Genomic DNA, 6,290 nt, shown 5'->3' with positions numbered 1-6,290 from the left:
ATCTCTGGGAACTCCTTCAAGACTGTTGGAAGACCATTTCAGGTGACTACCTCTTGAAGCTCATCAAAAGAATGCCAAGAGTGTGCAAAGCAGTAATCAAAGCAAAAGGTGGCTACATTGAAGAACCTAGAATATGACATATTTTCAGTTGTTTCACACTTTTTTGTTATGTATATAATTCCACATGTGTCAATTCAAAGTTTTGATGCCTTCAGTGTGAATCTACAATTTTCATAGTCATGAAAATAAAGAAAACTCTTTGAATGAGAAGGTGTGTCTAAACTTTTGGTCTGTACTGCATATTTTTGAGTTGCATTTGACAGGAGGTGGAAAGGGCTGTGAGGTCTGACTACTGGGGCCACAGCCAGTCACAAGAATGGAGCATCAGGCATGTTACAATAAAGTTTCACTTGTTGCAATTTTTCTGTGTGGACATGTGCCATTTGCATTTGCCTTTGCATGTAGATTTACAGTGGGCCCCCAGAATAAATTTTTACTGGTAGGCCCCTCAATCAGTCGTTACTGGAAGAAGCGGCCAACAACTTTTATATGAGGATTTATCTAATGCAGACATCTTTATAAAATGTTATATCTAGTAATGTAAAAGACAGACATTATAAGCTACAGTAAATCCAAGTATACAGTCAAGTTCTCGAACCTCTAGAATTGTTTTATTTCATCACAATAATTTCCTTAGGTTTGAAACACTTTACTTAAAGGGTTCCTATCTTGGACATTGGGGGGAATATTGCCACACAACAGAGCTCGCAAAGTCCTAGAGGGTGCACTGTGCATGTTTGGCCGCCCTTTATTCATTTTTATGGGAGTCCCCAAAATGTTTGTCAGTCCCATTGAAGTAATGGCAGAAGATTGCTCCATTCTCTTCTATTTTGCTTACAGAAATAGGCAAGGCAGCGCTCGACTATTTTCAGTGCTCCCTTAGAAATGAATTGTCACCGCCAGATCTCTGAGAAGCTTTGACATACGTTCTTCAGTACCTCTTGCTTGAGGTTCTTTTGTTTTGGTTTCATTTTGTTATCTCGTTTCCCTCTCTTAGCTGTCATCTAGTTGCACTGATTGCATCCCTTTATATCCCCTCCCATATTGCTTCACTTTGCGGTTTATAAAACTTCCTGGATTGTGCTCACTGCTAGATTCTGTAACTGCTGGTTCCTTAGATAAGTCTTTTCCTTTATTTGTGTTTTCCTGTTGGCTTGATTCTAGGTGACCCTGACTTCCTCCGTATTAAGTGCAGGGAGCCGGTGGTCGTGTCCCCTCACTATTGTAGGGTTTTCAGGTGTCACACAGTCTAGGTACGAGGACATGCATCTTTCTATCATAAAGATCTTTGTATAGGCTGAGCAGTCAGGGAGAGCTCTAGGGCTTTTATAGGGCTCACCCATTTGTTCCTTAGTTTGGGATCAAGTCAGTCGGATCTATATTTGTGACTTCTAGTTTCCTGCAACACCATCCGTGACATGAATGGATGGTGGCCGCACATGCAGGACCATTCAGAACTTATCATTCAGAAGCTCCGTTCTAATGATAGATGTGAGTCCCAGAGATCCTAGCAATATGTCACCAATGTCCAAGATGGGAATACTTCTTTAATATCTTTATTAGGGGTTGTCTCATTATGGACAATAGGGGCATATCGCTAGGATATGCCCCCATTGTCTTATAGGTGCGGGTCCCACCACTGGGTCCCGCACCTATATCGAGAAGAGAGCCCCACAAGTGAAGAAGTGCGCAGCCCCCCTCATGCGCAGCCCCCTCCATTCATTTTCTTTGGGGCTGGCAAAAATAGGCGAGTGCTGGTTTGGCTATTTCCGTTGGCCGTATAGAAATTAATGGGAGCGGGGCCACGCATGCGCAGTACGCTCCCATTCACTTCTATGGGGAGACGGCTTGGTGGTGGTGGGACCTGAACCTATAAGACAATGGGGTCATATCCTAGCGATATGCCCCCATTGTCCCATGAAGTGATAACTCCTGTAACACTGTATTTTATATAATTTCCCAGATGCCACAGTCTCGGTGTAATGAGCCATGTTCTCCAGGATACAGGAGAGCTTCTAATGGAGGATATCACGTCTGCTGCTATGACTGTATCCCATGTTCTGAGAATGAAGTGTCCAATAGAACAGGTAAAAATATATTATTCCGGGCATCATATCATCTGCATGTGTTTAGAACCTGTGTTACTACAGATACAAGGGGTAACGGATATTACTTTTAAAAGATACAACTTATGATTTGATGCAAAATTGCATAGAGGTGCCTATGTGTATAAAGTGCTGAGTGGCATTTTACCAATGTGCTATCTGTCTTCTTTCAGAAAATATATAAGAGATGAGTGAATTTCTCAAAAATTCGATTCGGACGGTTTGCTGAATTCTCCAAATAGATTTGATTCAATATAAATTTATTTCCGGTGAAGTGCGTTAAAAAACAACTATTTTATGGCTGCAGAGAGCCTGCATAGTGGTGTAGAACACCGTGCTTGCAGTAACACGAACAGGGAGTCTGCTGTGGTAGTGAAACAATACTGTGAGTCAGTTTGACACACAGATGACAGGCATCGCTCTTAGAATCACTGCACACTTCACTTATTTGAGCAGTTACGGGGCCAAAACTGACCAAATAACTAAAGTGTCTGCAGAACCTGTTCTATTAAATGCTTACACACCCACTCTGATGCCACACTACTGGCCAGACAGGACAGCTTTTCCAGGGCAAACTTGGCCAGTTGCGGCATCAAATCCAGTTTAGCTGCCCAGTAGTCCAGCCAGGGCCGTTTGAAGGAATTTGGGGGCCCCAAGCAAAATAGACATGGAGGCCCCCCCTCCACACCCTCCCCACCTTACGCACGCAAAGCTTACAGGAACCACAGTATAGCCATACAGTTTAAGTTCACCCACACTTTATATAAATAAAAAAGGAGGTTTACAGTGCAAATACTGCTGTTGCATTTAATGTGCATGAAATTTGAACATTTTCAACAAATGAACATTTGCAAAAAACACCACTGTACCATACAATCCAATATACATTAAAAAAGTGCACAATAACTAAATCCAACATACTTAAAACACACACATTAACATTTTTCAGTTCTTAGAAACATGTGCAAATCATCTAAAACTGTTGTTTGCGAACCTTGTTTTCTGCAAAGGCAATCACAATGTCCTCCATGTCCAAAGACTGGCGAACATCACGCTCAATTGATGTAAGTGCCAGTCCTGTGAGCCTTTCTTGGCCCATGGTGGACCTCATGTAATTTTTTATCAGCTTCAAAGCTGAAAAGCTCCTCTCACCAGAGGCCACTGACACAGGGAGAGTCAGGAGTAGACGCAAAGCAATGCTTAAATTACTGTACAAATCCAGTAGCTTCTCACTGTATATGTAATTAAGCATGTCAAATGGGGAAGTGGCTACATGGTCTGGAAATGTGTAGAGAGATGAATTGATCTCAAGTGCCAAGTCATCAGCATCAATGTCATGGAGGGTTTGTTCCAATTTTTTGCATCGTTCATGAAGCTTTCCATTCTTTATTGTCTGCTTCATGTTGTCCTTTGAGAACAGAAAGTCATAAAGGTCATAAACACCCTTTAATCTTGAAAACCTGTCACTTAGGCTTCTGAGGGCTGTGTCAACCATGGGCAGAAAGAAGTCTCTTCTGAAAGTCTCATCTGGAGTAGACTGAGTGTCCTCTGTACCTTCATATAGAGACTGTCTTTTCTTTTTACGCTGCCTTTTCTCAGGAAGGGTCATTTCCATATCCAGATTTTCTGCAATCTCCTTTGCATCAGTTTGACAGGAGGCAATCCCTTTTTCCCTGAAGTTTTCAAGGTAGTATTTTACTCCTTCTGTTTCTGATCTAAGTGTTTCCATTGAAACATTTGGACTTTGTAGCAGCTTGCTGACATGATTGATCTGGTACAAAACATTGTACCAGGTCATTGTGCAAAGCAGAAAAGACCAGGTCTTCATCTCACCATGTAAGCTTTTAGCACTGGACATGGTCTCTGAGTCCCCCTTCTCTATAGCAAACATCTGGAGTGCAGACAATGCATCCAGGATCTCTGGTAACTGGTATCGCACCACCTTCACGCAGTCAATTCGAGCTTCCCATCTTGTTGTTGACAAAGGTTTTAAAGTGAGCTGCTTTACATGTTCCTTTAGAACTGCCCAGCGTTGCACAGAGGAACTGAATAAGTTATAGAGTCTTTGCAACACACCAAAGATGGAGATGGACAGCACTGAGGACTTGGCAGCATCTGCCACAACCAGGTTAAGTGTATGACTGCTGCATGGAATGCAAAATGCTTTGCTGTTCAATTGCAAAATTCTTGCCTGAACACCCTGTTTATGGCCCATCATATTGCTGCCATTGTCATAAGACTGACCACGGCAGTCAGAAATACTCAGGCTGTGTTTCTGCAGGTGGTCAAGTAGGACTTCAGTCAGGCCCTTACCAGTTGTTTCTTCAACATCTAAAAATCCAAAGAAATGTTCTGCAATGGACACAGATGGTTCGCAATTAACAATTCTCAGAACAATGGAAAGCTGTTCCTTATGACTGACATCAGGAGTGCAATCCATAATAACAGAGTAATACTTTACTCTGTGTACTCTTCTCACAATCTCTTCCAGTACCTTTTTTCCAATTAGTGCAATTATTTCATTTTGAATAGTTCCACTCAAGTAATGCACTCTTGTCTCTTGGTTTTGTATCCTTCTTATGTGTTCAGTCATAACTGAATCGAACTGTGCCATTAGTTCAACTTGTGCCAGAAAATTCCCATTGTGCGGGTCATACAATTCACTTGTGGTCCCTCTTAAAGCCTGGTTGCGTTCTGCTAAGTGACAAATTATAGCAATCACTCTCCTTATGACACATTTCCAATGCTCAATCTCTATCTGCATCAAGCTTTGTTGTCTTCGATCTATGGTCGTATTGGTTTGCAGTCTCCTCTGCAGCTCATGCCAGTTTGTCATATTGTCACAATGACCCTTTGAATATTCGTGCAATTTTAAATGATGAGCTAGGTTCCTCCATGTACGGAAGCCACAGTTGCTTAAGGCATTATCACGCTTCCCAAAAACAGTGCAGGCAAAACAGAACACTGAGTCTGTGCTTATGGAATATAACATCCACGATCTAAGAATTTTCTCCCCATTTTTCATGCTTCTCATGTAATTCTCATTTGTGAATCTTCGAGGTGGACTCTCAGAATTTTGGGGGAATACAATGTTTTTGACTTGCACTGGTCCTTTTTTAACAATTTGACAGCGCACACTATCAGTCAGGACTGCTGGCCACTGCGCAGGGTCATCAGCTATAATTACAGTACTTGTGGTATCTTGAGCTGTAGAGGTAACCTCAGTGTTGGGAAGTGGTGCAGACTCAATTTCTGTTCTGGATGCAGTGTCTTCCACTGTGTGAGATGCTATTGACGGTGTAGCTGGGGAAAAATAATGTTTTTATTAATATAATTCATCTGTTGTACTGTACAACAGATGAATTATATTAATAAAAACATTAATTTCTAGGTGTCAGACACTCAGTGATGCATTCTGTACAAGTTGTGCCTGACACCTAGAAATTTGACAGGCACTACTGTATATTAAACTGTATATTAAAAATTCTGACCTTGTGCTATAGAGGAGACATCAGCACTGAGAAGTGATGCATCTGTTGATGTTGAGGATGACGTTGATGGTGTAGCTGGGAAAATAATTGGAAAAAAAATCAGAAATTGGTACGTTTTATTACCATTTATGTTAGCATATTGAAAGCATTAACAGCTAAGCTCAGTGAGAGAAATTCACTCTACCTTCATCAGTGGAGGTATCCTTAGGAAGAGCCTGAGGGCTGAGAAATTTAAGCAAAGCACCTTGAGGGAGAAAGAAAAGATGGTAACACTTTATAATAAAAATCATTAATAGATGGTGAATTTAATAGATGGTGAATGGTAATTTATCAATTACCACTATCTTGTTTTTTCTTATCCTCCTCTTCCTTTCTCTTCTTTCTTTTCTGGCTTCCTGAAGCATAATTCCGCTTCATGATGACTGTCGACTCCGAGGAGGTTTTTTTTTTTGCTGGCAGCCGAGATCACGTGGTTGGCTGGCTGCTGAGAGAGGAGCCTCCTTGAGGAGGGATAAAAGTGTCACTTTACTGATGCATTATGTGTGTGTGTGCGCGGCGGCGTAGTGTGAAAGAGCTCCCTGTCCTGCCCCCTTTCCTATAGAGCTCTCTCTTTCGTCCCTTAGAGCTCTGCACC

At 41.7% G+C, this 6,290-nt stretch overlaps 1 long non-coding RNA gene across 1 annotated transcript; it reads right to left on the bottom strand.

Moving 5' to 3' along the window:
* Positions 1-5,656: 5,656 nt before the first annotated feature.
* On the bottom strand, positions 5,657-6,043 carry LOC122935376. The gene is made up of 3 exons (XR_006388810.1): positions 5,995-6,043; positions 5,841-5,900; positions 5,657-5,731 (listed from the first exon to the last, which is right to left on the bottom strand). It is a non-coding gene; the product is annotated as an uncharacterized LOC122935376 (long non-coding RNA).
* Positions 6,044-6,290: the final 247 nt, after the last annotated feature.

The sequence above is a fragment of the Bufo gargarizans genome, chromosome 1 (genome assembly GCF_014858855.1).
Source record: "Bufo gargarizans isolate SCDJY-AF-19 chromosome 1, ASM1485885v1, whole genome shotgun sequence".
Classification (NCBI taxonomy): Eukaryota; Metazoa; Chordata; class Amphibia; order Anura; family Bufonidae; genus Bufo; species Bufo gargarizans.
Note: the sequence above shows the minus strand (reverse complement) of the source record. Positions and strands in the feature narration are given on the sequence as shown.